We start from the raw sequence: 15,000 nt of genomic DNA on the forward strand, positions 1-15,000 counted from the left end.
CCACTATTTCGTTCATCGTCATCATCAAGAATCAACATCGTGCTTTGGAAGGCATTATCGTCCGCCCAAATGTCAACGGCTTACTTTACGACTCTGATTAGCGCTACATTTTATACGCGAAGCATCGGTAACTCAAAGCCGGTGAGGAAATTGTTATAGCAAACTCTGCCCCAACAAAAAAGAAAATAAAAAAGACTGGTCTATATCTGCATCACCAGAACAAAGTAAATAGTTTTCCACGATCAATAGCCTCTTATCAAAAAGATGGATTGTAAATATAATATAATATTGAATTAAATAACAGAGACAACTTCGATTCGCGTGTGTAAAACTTCGACCATCCAAAAGAAAAAAGGTCTAGAAAATTAAATCCTCTGTTGAAAAAGGAGACTGTTTTCGTGGTTTGCTTTACTGTATTTCTAATTTTCTCAAAAAAATAGAATGAGGATACTTTATGTAGTTTTAGATTATCTCCTCTTGATATTCTATATTTAATTATGATTAGGAAAAAACTATCGATATGTTTTGGAGTATAAATTAAAAAATTAATTCAAGTTCATAGAATTTTAGAATTTTGTATCTAGCAATATACACACTTTTCCTAAATCTATTTGTTTGTAGAAAATGTTTAAAAGTGAAAATTACCTGAATATTTTGAATGACTTGATATCATCATCATCATCATCATTATTATTATTATTATTATTATTATTATTATTATTATTATTATTATTATTATTATTATTATGCTACAACAATAGTTGGAAAAGTATGATTAATTATGTTTTTGATGTAAAGATTAAATGATGTTAGAAATGTACTTAAGAGTTAAATTTGTGCGAATGCACCTGTAATCTATGTGGTAACTGAAAGACGATGTAATAGCAACTGATTATTTCACCGTTCGTAGTGTATTAAAGCCAACACTTCTTGTTGGCCGGGCCTTTCCCTTGGTCGGCCCGTAATATTATTTCAGCAGACAGAGTTTTTACAACAAGTTTCCGTAAAAGAAAGTCACAATAATTCGAACATACTGATACAAGCAGATACAGGCATAACCAGGTTAAAAAAAAAAAATCGTCACAGTGTAAAATCGTGTGATACACGTGCGGATTTCCTTATTTTAAGTTATGAATAGCTTATTCAATTATCTTTTAATGTAACCATTTATCTCATGAGTTATAATATCAAAGAATATAATACAATATATAATATGAGGGAAATTTGGAATTATTGTCTGTGATAAAAAAAAAGTTGCTCTAAACTCTAACTTCTTAGAGTGCTTATTAAAATATCAAAAGATTAAAAAATATCGATAAAATTGACATTCATACAAAAATTGATATACAAAACGATGGCTAATTTGATTATTAAATAATAATAATAATAATAATAATAATAATAATAATAATAATAATAATAATAATAATAATAATAATAATAATAATAATAACAATATCTTCCACTAGTGTTCCAAACCTCTTTAAAAGTGGAACCTTGTATGGTTCTCATGTGAGCCATATGGTGTCTATTACCCCGAAACAACTTCTTTGTTATTTTCGTCTTGAAGAAAATTAAATAAAGTTGGGCGAGTTTCTTTGCCTCAAATGAATTCCGAAAATTCCTGAAATTTCTTGGGGAAGTTATTGGACGGGGTCACGGTGGAAGTCGTGTGTATAGCAGATAAGAGTTTCCATGTTGGAGAGAGAGAGAGAGAGAGAGAGAGAGAGAGAGAGAGAGAGAGAGAGATAGAGACTTTGTACCGAGTTGTGATTGAGAATGTTTGTTTGTGAGAGTATGTGTCTATGTGTGAGGAGAGAGAGGGAGAGAGAAAGAGAGAGTGAGTTTGTACCGAGTTGTGATTGAGAGAGAGAGAGAGAGAGAGAGAGAGAGAGAGAGAGAGAGAGAGAGAGAGAGAGAGAGAGAGAGAGAGAGAGTTTGTACCGAGTTGTGAGAGAGAGAGAGAGAGAGAGAGAGAGAGAGAGAGAGAGAGAGAGAGAGAGATATTGTACTTACTTTTAATTTTACTTTTAGGGGTTTATTTTTCGCCCTCCATCAGACACTAAAAGTCTGTTCAGGCGGGCCTTGGTGTGTGAAAATAATTTCTGTCCAATTAATATTTTGCTCTGTATCTTTTCAGTTATTTCGCTAGCATTTGTATTCAGGCTTAATAGTTTTCAGATCACTATTATAGCACTTTCTAAAAAGATAAGTCTTCAGGTTTTTCTTGAAAGCTGCCACATTTTTGCTATTCTTGACATCAAGTGGAAGGTCGTTGAAGAGTCTTGGTGCAGCATAACTAAACGTTCTTCCTCCTATTGCATGATTCACACTAATTTCGAATAGTCTATGTGGGTCATCAGCATGTCTAACTCTTACGGCAGCGCTAGACGCTTGAGGGTGGGGGACCAAGCAATCACGAAGATATTTAGGCTTATCACTTGTAAGTGCTTTGTGAGTCAAGCAAATCTTAAATTCAATTCTAGCCTTAACAGGTAACCAATGTAGATCGATCAATGCAGGAGTTATTCTCTCCCGAAGTTGAATGCCTTTTATCAGTCTAGCCGCCCGGTTTTGCACATTTTGAAGCTTTCTTAGTAGTGTATTGGGCAATTTATAATACAGAGAATTGCAATACTCAAGCCTTGATATTACGTGACTCATCACTAAAATTTTTGTACTGCCCTCTGTTAAATATTTTCTAATAAATGTTATGTTTCTCAGGTGATAGTTACACACTTTCACTGTGTTCACTATTTGCTCCCTCATTGACAAATTGCAATCTATCAGTACACCCAAATTTTTCATAACAGGTACAATCCTAACATCAGCGTCACCAATTTTTATACTTTGAAATAACAGGTAATTCTTCAAATCCACCTTTGTGCCAAAAAAACATGCATTCTGTTTTATCATCATTTAATTTAAGCTTTTTCCTCTGCATCCATGTTTTTATTTCAGTCATTATCATATCAATTTTCTTCTTTGTATCTTGTGTTGTTGAAATTGAAAGGTAGAAGTGAGTATCATCTGCATATAGTTTAAAGTCCACTTTTTGTTTTTTCAAGATGTGTGATAGCTCGATAGTATATATGTTGAACAAGATAGGGCCCAGAACACTATCCTGTGGTACACCTTTCATAAGAATTCTCTCAATGGGTCGGTTTCCAGAAACTTCTATAATAGTCTTCCTGTTCGTTAAGTAACTTCGCAAACATTCCAGTGCTTCCTCAGTCACTCCAAAGGACTTCAAGTCGTCAAGTAAGTACTCGTGCACAACAGTATCGAAAGCAGCACTAAGATCTAACAATCAAAATTCCACACTTTCCCTCATCAAGAAGACCTATCATATCATTCATTATTGAACATAAGGTAGTTTCTGTAGAGTCATTAGCTCTGTTGGCCGATTGATTTTTCCGGGAATACCTCTAACTCATCAATATGCGCCCATAATTGCTCACTTATGATTTTTTCACCAAGCTTCGACATGTAGGATAAATTTGAAATGGACCTATATGAATTTAGCTCGTTTACATCACCTTTTCCATTGTATATTGGTTTGATCAACGCAGTTTTTTCACAGCTAGGAAAACAGGATTGTGATATACTTACGTTAATTATGTTCAGGTAAATATTATATACAACTTGCTTGTTTGGAGCTTCACTTATTGAACTGCGTTGTGATTGAGAATGTTTGATGAGAGAGAGAGAGAGAGAGAGAGAGAGAGAGAGAGAGAGAGGGGGGGGGGGGAGTTTAGCACGCTGCCCTAGTCCAGCTGATTACCGACCAATTTCCACAACTCCTATATTATCTAAAGTTTTGGAACGTCTTTTGGTAAAATATATAAATAGGTATGCTGAAGGTAATCATCTATTCCCTATTTTGCAATTTGGCTTTCGTAAAGGCCTTGGAGCATGTGATGCCCTACTTAAAATCTACAATTTTGTACAGAAATCCCTTCATTGCGGTCATGGAAGTTCGCATGAGTGGCCCTGGTTCTAGTGCTGCCTTTCATTCGTTTTCTGGACGGCACTGACATAACAGCTCAGCTACAGTGCTCTACAGTGGCTCCAATAAGACAAGGAGTGACAGCGTAGCCCTGCTTGGTAGTGTGTCAGGTTAAAGACCACATACTACAGAGTATTGCCTCATATCCTTTCCTAACAAGTCGCAAATTGGGAAGTTTTTGCTTAGTCACAGAAGGCTATTTAAAGGCTAAACAGCTTACTAATTACAGCGCAAACTTCTGATATATTTGCAGTGGAGATCGGGAACTTGTGCTTCTCGCAGGTTGGTGAATTGACATCATCCCCACTCCGCTAATATTACATACAGTTGAATTTATTTCCCATCCTCTCCCATTAACCAAAAAAGATTTTGGCGAATCTAATAGCTGTAAATCCTTTGCTACAAAGCAATAAAAAAAAAAAACTATATTCCGATTAGGTATCAAGTCTTGAAATTCCAAATATAAAGTAATAAAGCTATTCTCATTAGCTAAAGCAGTAAATTAACGTATATTCAAGATGCCTAAGGAATCCATTAAAGATCTAAATGAAGTGAGAAAGGCACTTGAAACCACAAACAAGCTTTGGTCTCTATTGGGATGTCATGAAATCTTTGCTTGGAAAATAATTAGTGGAAATCAAAGATACACGGTGGTATTAAAAGACGAACACAGAAGATACTCAGCCCTAAAATTAAAGAGGAGCAGAAAAGGTTAAACTTAGATGCAATGACCTCCCAGAATATTACGCAGAATGCACCCTGATCTTAAAAGGAAATCGACAGGCGTGTAGACAATATCCCGGAAGAAGTATTTATCCAGGAAATTGAGCTAAATAGCCCCAATATAAAGGTCACAAATCTTTTAAAGCTCAAATAGGGCAAAATGTCTTTTATTAAACTTAAAGTGGAAAACGTAAACATGGCAAAGAAAATACTCATAGAAGGGATTTCAGTCTGCAACCAATCCATCGCCCCACATCAGAAAGAATTTTTTTTTTTTTTTTTTGAGATTACCTCTCGCTACAACTGCTTTAAATACACGCACAAAACCGAGCAATGCCCCAATGAGAAGATAATTACAGAGGAAGGGCATAAATATACTGCCTGCAACTCACAGACCCCTAAATGCATAAATTGTAGTGGCCCTTACAGAACTCTCAAAGCTACTTATCCAATAAGGAAAGCCATAATCAAGGACGAAATAAAAAATGCAGAGGAGGCACCCAAACCACACACCCATGGCTAACATATGAAAACATGGCAGCCCTAGTAATCAACGCCCCCCCCCCCCATCCCTCCACAAAAAGAAACAACAAATCCAAGTTTAGGTCTCCCTCTAAATGCAATTGTAACAATATACACAGCCCTGATTAGCGCCCTTATACAGGAAGCTATCAATCCAGGCTCATTCCAGAACACAATAGAAGAGTTCTATGAGATAAATGGCTTACCAAAGGTGAAGCAGCCAAAGAGAATGCTAAAAGTAATAAAGACATCCTATCCTACTCAGGGATAAACCTCCCATACCTGGCACTTACAAACTCCGAAACATCCCAGAAAAGACAGCAATAGAATCTGATGAGGGGTACGAAAATGAGAATGATAAACAAGAACAAAAAGAAAAGTTAAACTCCAAGGAAGACCAACAAATACGCCAGAACCAAAGGGAAATAACAAAAAGGCCAAAGAAAAAGAAAGTAAGAGAGCTGAAGTGTCCCATGAGGAACTAAACATACGCATATATATTTCCAAGGAACAACACCTGTGCCCTAAATGACCAAGGCCAGGAAAAGAGCAATCACGCTCTTAAGCAATAATCAAGCAAAGGTTACCTGGATACAAAGACTTTACAAGAAATAACAATCCGCCTGGTAACAGATAATATCAACAATGACATCACTAAAGTAATAGAAATAAGGAGCGTTGAAGTAGAAGAATACAACCAAATTCGCGAAGGAACCACCTGTTAAACTAAAAACACAAACACATCACAAACAAAAGGCATTATGTAAACACAATGGCTTATAATCGTTCATTAATGGAAGAAATCACCACCATTCAACTCTATGTTCAAGCATAGCCAACAAGAAATTTTTTTTCACAAACACATACAGTACAAGAAACTAAATCGAGACATAATACTATTAAACTCCACGAACACCTTGAACGAGGAGAAACTGAAAATTTTTACATATATGTCTACAAAAAGAATAAACAAAATGAAAGTAAGGAAGATATAACCATCAAACATAAGCTAATACACACTTACAATCCAGACATGCTAACAGTACAAATACAAACCACGAAAGGCCCCATAAATATTAACACTATATGTCAACAACCCAGAAGACCATTCCACTCAAACAGACATTTCTCCACTTATACACAGCAACATTCCTTCGTTCATGATAGGAGATCTAAATGCAAGACTCCCCTTTATAGGTCATCCAGAAAAATACAACAGGAAATGCACTAAATCAACACACAAACAAAAATCTTTTAAACATATAGGCTCAACGCTCAACACAATGTCAAATAAATTGGGTTAACAAAACGTCAGCAGACCTGACATAATACTACAAAACAATAGAGCACACCTAAACTACAACATATCACCAGGACCAATTACAGTATCTGATCATATTCCACCTGTAATCAAACAAAACCAATAGTCAAAGAAATAAAAGGCGGGCGCAACATTAAGAAAGTTAATTGGGAAATCTTTAAAGATACAATAACTAGGAAAGTAGCCACACAGGAACAAGTATTTGACTTAAACAATACTGAAACCACAACAGAAAACACAAAATCAGCAATAAAAAATTGGATGTCTGACATCTCAGAAACAATAGAAACAGTTTCTCCAATAAAGAGAATAACATACCACAAACACACCTCAGATAGCGACTACCTGAAACTTCTCACCCAACAATTGAATTACATACAAACAAACACATACTTTAGACGGATAACGGTAATATACACCTTAATAAGACTTATCTAAAATGAAATAATGGAAGAATCCAATAGATTAGACAGAGAAAACTGGAACAAAACGTTAATAAAACTAGGACAAACATAAAAAGACTCAGAGAAATTCTGGGAAAAACTGCAAAGATTACTGGGAAAACCAAAAATAGAAATACCATACTTAATCAAAAGTAATGGTGATAAAGTAGACGACATGGAAAACCAAATTAAATTACTAACCGAAACATGGGCAAGCACATTCGAAATTACAGACCAAGAAAATGCAAATTTCTTTAGGGACACAGAAACAGAAGTCCTCAACTTCCTACAAGAAAATAGGGAAAGAATAAAGCCCTATCAAAATCCAGATATGAAAAGACTGGATGAAAATGATTACCTGATAACCGACATTAAAATACATGAGACAATGAAAGCAGTGAAATCATTTAAACATAAAGCACCAAGTAAAAGCGGCATAAATAAGCTAATGCTATCAAAATTACCAATAGTGGCATGGAGAAGACTAACATATACTAAACCTTACACTCTCTATGGGATACTACCCAAAACCAAATAAAGAAGGTATCCTCATACTTCTTCCCAAACCAGGAAAAAACCCAAAACAGTCAGCAAACAGAAGACCAGTTACACTGTTAGAAGTGCCAGGAAAAGTTTGAAAAAAATCATAAACACAAGACTAAGGGAGATTCCTAGAAATTAACAACAAATTATACAAGCATCAACATGGTTTCAGGGCAGGAAGAAGTACTGAAACAGTCCTTATAGCAATTTATGAAACAATAGCCATGAACCAACTAAATAAGCATCAATGCAATATAGTCTGCAGAGCTATATCCAAGGCATTTGAAAGTATGGCATGATGGCCTAAAATATAAAATACTTAAACTGGAACTACCAATAATATTGGAAAAACTCCTCTCAAGCTACATTAAAGACAAAACTGTCAGAATACGTAGCAGAGATGGAAAACTGGGTGAAATAATAAATGTAAAAAGTGGGGTGCCACAAGGGGGGGGGGGCTTACTATCCCCCACTCTATTATCTACACAGCAGATATGCCAACCACCCAGAATATGCCATAAATTATGCCTATCCAGATGACATCACACAAGCAATAATGCACACTTCAAATGCCAAAAGAATATTGAAAAGGAAAACCGAAAGACATCAAAAGAATAAATAATTACGAAAATAAGTGGAAAATATAAACAAACAGCAATAAACTTCAACTCTTATCGGTATCAAAAAGCAAACCAGCTTCAATAACAGTACACAACAAGAATATTCCATTCAACACCGAAGTTAAAATCCTTGGTCTTTCTATTAAAAGAATTGACATAAGCTGCCATATTAAAAAAAAAAAAAAAAAAAAAAAAAAAAAAAAAAAAAAAAAAACAACTCCAACTGGCAAAACACAGAAAAGGGGCATTAAAAAGATTCAAAACATCGGATGAAAAAATAAGAATAAATCTCTATAAAACCCCGATAAGACCTCTATTTGAATATCCAACAACACCAGCATGCGCAATGACTATCAAAGATGGAATCCCTACAAAAATTCCAAAATGGAAACAAGAAACATTCATGGCCAAAACCAAAACCCTAATAACAACAACAACAACAACAACAACAACAATAATAATAATAATAATAATAATTATGAAAACAGCAAAACACGCTTAATATATACGATCTTGAATCAGTTAATGTCAGGTGTCACAGAAGGACCTCACAAGCCTGGGAATGATTAAAAAACATTTACCCAGAACTCGCAACAACAAGTAAGGAAATTACAGACACCCAAAACGAGAACTCCTGGGGGGAAAAGAATAGCTCCATTCATTGGTCGGGATGAACCAATTCCAGAGTACTAAAAACAATGAAAAAAAAAAGCTAAATAAACATAAATAAATAAAAAAAAAAACTCTAGCAAAAGAATAATCAAGAAAACACAAGTCCCTTGGAGGCTGGTAACAGAAATCACCTCCCGGTAGTCCAAAAGGCATGATGTTGACACAATAAAGCAACAAAAATTAGCTATTGGGTATGCCCCAATCTTTTCACCTCCCACTGTACTTCATTTTAACACTTTCCCCTCCATTCCTACTAAAATCCTAATTCCCCTCTCCCCTCTTCCATCTATCCTATCCCCCTATACTGTAACTGTAAATAGTGCTGCCTTTGACCGTGTTTATCACAAGGCCTTTGTTTTAATGCTTAAACAATTTGGAGTTGGCGAGTCTTTTCTTAGTATCATTATTTACTTTTTGAGTAAAATATTACAAAGAGTTGCTATTGTTGGACACTATAGCGGGTATAGGAATGTGATATCTGATGTTCCTCAATGTAATGTTCTTGGCCCATCACTTCATACTAAATACAAATATGTGGTTTGGCCTAGAAAAAAATTTTGCTGCCTGATACTATTCTCTTTACTTCTTTTAAATATCCAGAATGTAGGTCTGTGGCTGCTGAACCTTTAAAGAGAGAGATACCTAGCTAAAAATTTGTGCATGGTGCAAATTATGAGGCACGCAGTTGATCACTAACAAAATATAAAGTATGATTGTAAGTAGGTCGACGGCAGTGGCTCTTCAACATTCAGATTTCAGCATTAATAATGTTTCTTTAAATCTATAGGACTAAAATTTTAGGAGTGACTCTTGATAGAAAATCTACTTTTGAGAAACATATTCGGTCTTTTTGTTCTATTGCAGAAAATATGGGCTTATTGAGAGTCAAGATTTTCGCTGATCATTATATTCGGAAAATTTTTTTCAATTATTTCATTCTGCCTTTCTTCGAGTATTTTTCTCCTGTCTGGTCATCAGCTGGTGAATCTAATCTTAATTTGTTGGATAAGACCTTGTGGTCTTGAATTTCTTATTCTTGATTTAGATAATCTCTCGCACCGTCGTTCATTTACTTCTTTATGCATGTTGCATAGGATTTTTCATATCTCTGACCCTCCTTTGCATTCATATCTTCTTGTACAGTGCCCTTCTGCTAGCAATACTAGCTAGACAGGTATTTCAAAGTCATGCTTTCTCCATCATAAGGCTCAATACTACACAGTGTTCTGTAAGTGTTATTCCGTAAGTTTTATTGGGATGGTCTTCCTAATTAGGTAGTTGAATCGGTGAAACTTCAAACGTTCAAACTTGCAGCAAATGGTTATATGTTGAACAGGCTGACATAATTCCCTCTTCTAATTTATATATGAAAGATCTATTCTAATGGTATCACTGTTCTCAAAATATTTTATATTTATGGTATATTACTTCCATTGTAGTTTATTTTCTTATTTCATATCCTGGTTTGGCTATTTTTCCCTGTTGGATCCTTTGGGCTTATTGATTCTTTGTTATTCAACTAGGGTGGTAGCTTAGCTAATAATAATAAAAATAATGATAATACTTTCTCGGAGAATTGAGACAAGCTGTTGCTTGATGCAACAAAAGATAAGGATATTGCTCTCCAAACTGCTGTTGAGCTGATTAGCACACACCTTCAGAAAATCAAGAAGGGTCGACTTTTTCCGACCGGTACACATATCTGTTGAGTCTTCAAAACTAAAAATGCTTGGGGAAGAATGTACAATGATCTTCAAGATGTCCATATAATACCAGAGCGTGCAGCTTCATCCTCCTGCTATCAGTGATGATAGAAAGCTTCACCCCTGTCAGAAATCCCACCTGACTACCATTTTTGAGAGCTAAGTTACAGCTCCTGGGGCAGAGCAAGATGCCCCCACCAAGATGGTGCAGCATTGGTGTACAGTCTGTCCCTACTGAGCTGTAATGTTCGATGAGTATGCATTGTTAGATGTTCTTTCCACAAAACAAGAGTACTCTAGCAAGTACAAATGAATACAGTAGACCTTGTGTTTGGTGTCTACTGGCAATCTAATCTGATAAAAAACTAGGTCAAAGCCAAGACACTGAGCGAGACACAAGGTGACAATGGAGGGTCAAATTCCCTCAAACTGATAAAACTTCACGAGAGAAAATGGCAACAAAGCCAAGCTGTTCAAATTTCTAGTGGATAAGATTGCACATGTAGCCACATCAAATATGGTCATTGTGAAAAAGAAAGGAGACCATGTCAGCAACCAAACTATCAATCTGGCTAGGGTGACACCATGCAGTCACGAAGAAGCTGACAAACAGATCTTTGTACATGTCAGGCTTGTAATAGATGGTCAAACCCAGTAACACAGATGTCATTTTTTTCTGCAAGCACTTCAGGAGCTTGGTCTGCAACAGTTGTGGGTTTACTTTAGTCAAGGAGAGACCAAGAGGTGGGTTCCTGTAGACGACATGCATTGCAGTCTTATAGAAAAGAAAAAGAAGAATGCTCTTCTTCCATTCCTTCATTTCAGCATATGACAAAGGGGAAAAGTCTAATATGTTTGTGATGAGGCTTCTGGTTTCTTCAAACTCTGCTAGTACACACTGGTAATGGATGATGAAGACCTGAAGACCTTGGAGTAGTTCGTGGTCATGATATATGATTGATTCAGCACGTCAACCATAAATCCACGTGCTTGCAAAATAAGGCTGGAACAAGAAAGATCTGTGGGGTATCATTTGGACAAAGCTCCCATCCCTTGCGGAGAGTTGCTAGCAGCTGAACAAGTGTGGATGCTAGTCTGAATGCTCTGGTTGGTGCAAATGCTACTGCTTTATTTTGACTAGCACATCACTGTGCAGTTGCAAGATTTAAAAGCATTTTAGTACATTAATTAGAGATAGCAAGACAATATCTGGCAAACAAGTATAGCCCTACTGCCTACACGTACATCCAATAATATACTTGACTGATGGTGCTTATGATATGGGCACGTTTAACCCTAATTATGATTCCAGGACTGATATTATGGTACAAGGAAGCTAGTGAGTAGGCGCATAGTTCCAAAGTCGTATTATACATGGTGAAAAATGAATTATTTGACAAATGTCATTTAAATAGGAAAAACTGACACATATCATTTAGATAGACAAGTCTCTGCGATTTTATAACGAAAGGCTATACTTTTGTATATTCAATGACGTCCATCTTAAAAAAAGACACTATCTTGAATTTTTCGGTGGCGAATGTGTTTTATCAAAAGGGCAATTCACAAGACTGTGTATAGGTATGTTGCTGGTTGTTTCGGGAAAGTAAAGGTTGTTACATTTATCTGCTCCACTATGTGTGTATGTGTGTGTGTGTGTGTGAGAGAGAGAGAGAGAGAGAGAGAGAGAGAGAGAGAGAGAGAGAGAGAGAGATTCATTCCTAACAGACTCAAATGTTTGTGCGATTACCTTGCATTGCATATACGAAGTTCTTTTCAACCAATAACATAAAATGTAACAGAAAAAAAAAAACAACTTGTAGATAATAAAAGCATTCAAAACCAATAACATTAAAAAAAACTTTTAGACAACAAAAATATTCTCAACCAATAAAGTAAAACATAACAAGAAATAAAAATAACCCACAAACTTGTTGATAATAAAATTACAATAAACATTTCAAGTAAGGAGCTACATGTTTACTTAATACATTTCTCAGTGTCTTCATCCTTTGATTTAGGAAGAAAAGAAAACTTCTCAGTAGGACTCCATTAGAGGATATCTCTCTCTCTCTCAAAGTTTTCATTTGCTTAAATAATCAGTGAATTAGAAAAGTTGATTCCTTCTTTACCGAGTATCAAATAAAGAAATCTAACTTATTTTGACTAGAATCTTAGCTGAAAAGTAGAAAACCTTTTTTTTCTTTTAGAATAAGTTTATTTTGAGTTTTTATTCATATCTCTTTTAAACATGTGATATAATTAGTTATAACTTTATAAACGTAATGGGTATTTAGATGTTTTAATTTAAACTTTTTTATTTTTTCTTTGGCATGTTGCTCTACAGTCATTTATATATGGATGATGATGATAATAATAATAATAATAATAATAATAATAATAATAATAATAATAATAATAATAATAATAATAATAATAATATTTATCACCAATTCTGATACTTGAGTGTAACTGTCAAATTAACTACTTATTTACTTATTTTATTATTGTATTGATGAAAATAATGATAGTAGTAATAGTAGTAGTAGCATCAATATAGTATAATCAAGCCTTTCATTCTTCAATTCCTAAATTGATTGCAAATACAATGATAGTGATTATTAAAACTGAATATGATTATAATAATACCAACACTAATAATAAAGATGACCAAATAATGATAGAAATACTTATGATATTCTAAATAAAATTCCCAATTGAGTATATAACTGATAAATTTCCCGAGTCTGAGCAAAAGAACAAAGTTTTGAGTAGTAGCCAGCAATCTTTTTTTTTTCGAATGGTTAAAGTAATTGATGTTCAAACCTGTATATGGCCTAGATGCTACTTCCCTAAGGGACTGACCTTTATGGAAAATTGGCAGATGGTTTTGACATTCAACGATGGCATTATTACAATGATTTTAGCCGTAATGTTATGGAAATATTTAAAGAACAGTTTTCATTTAAATCACGGAATTCCGATTGTCCGAAATCTTACAAGGATTTCGAAAAAAAAAAAACTAGAAATAACATCCCGCATGATAGGTATTTATTAACATTAGAATAATTGCGCTTCTAATAAATTCATATTTTCATCAGTATATTATTTGGTTTTAACTCAAATGCATGTACATATTCTTTAACCCTAGATATCCGTGTTTGGTATCAAAATAAAAAACTTTTCAACTTCTCTCTTTAAACATGTTGCACTTTCATAGCATTCACACTGCTAATTACCAGATTACCTAAACCCTAAACCCCATGTTCATAAAAGATTACTTTCTCAAACGACAACTGAATCTTAAAATCCAAAACCAGATTAACACAAAAATGACAATTCCTTAATCCACTCGGAAGACCAGACCCCCAAGAAAAACACGTGTGGCTAAAAGTTTTGCCAATATACCTTCCAGGTATTCTTTTAACCCTGATACCTTCTTGAAAAAAAAAACATGTGTTGATTAGTCACTCGTATTCTCAAGAGCTCCCCCCCCCCCCTCCTCGTCTAATGCTTCAATTAAATCTCTACCCTTTCCGATAGCCAAATCCCTTAACGCAGTTATCTCCTGTAAATTTATACCTGACAATTTACCCTCCGAGATTAGTAATAATTCATCCTGCCTTCTCGAGTAAAGGGTGAAAACCATCTGCTTCAACGCTTTCTCCTTTATGATCGGATTACCATTCCTTTGACAGCTACTTCTCATAAAGCTAAATTTCCTAACCCATTGATTTGAAATCTTAAGAATATCCTCTGCTGGCATTTCTACCAAATTGCATCTTCTTATTCCAGACAGAACACCATTTTGTTTGACGTGGCCAATGCACACATCCATGGGCGAGCCTCACAACTTCATCCTGCCCCTTCCCTACCTGAAGCAAGGCCTTGCCTGAAGTCGCACATTACCTGGGAATGTGAAGGGAGAAACTGTTTAATAGCTGTGAAGAAACGAGAACTTCAAGCTCATTTGCGGCGTTGCCGATTCTCCTTAATCCCGACGCCTTCGCTTCACTAAGAGAAGGAAGGGGAAATTACAAACTATAGTCAAACCATTCGGTGGTGGCCGCTGAAAAGAGCTCTTTGCCAGAACTTATCGTGTCCGAACGTAAACACTTAGTTAATTTTTCCTTGAAGGTAGAATTCTTTAAAGACAGGTCAAAAATCTTTGAAAACAATAAAGGCAGATTAAGAGATTAACACTAATACAGGGACGATTTTCCTATTTTCCCTCACCCTTTCTTTACAACTGTACTTGCTGGCACAAGATCACTTAAATAACATCAACATCTTTACAATAATAACTTGTTTATTGTAACATAAACACCATACACACACGCGCGCACATATACAGTATATATATATATATATATATATATATATATATATATATATATATATATATATATATATATATATATATATATATATGTATATATGTGTG

This window comes from Palaemon carinicauda, chromosome 39, assembly GCF_036898095.1.
Source record: "Palaemon carinicauda isolate YSFRI2023 chromosome 39, ASM3689809v2, whole genome shotgun sequence".
In the NCBI taxonomy this organism is placed as follows: Eukaryota; Metazoa; Arthropoda; class Malacostraca; order Decapoda; family Palaemonidae; genus Palaemon; species Palaemon carinicauda.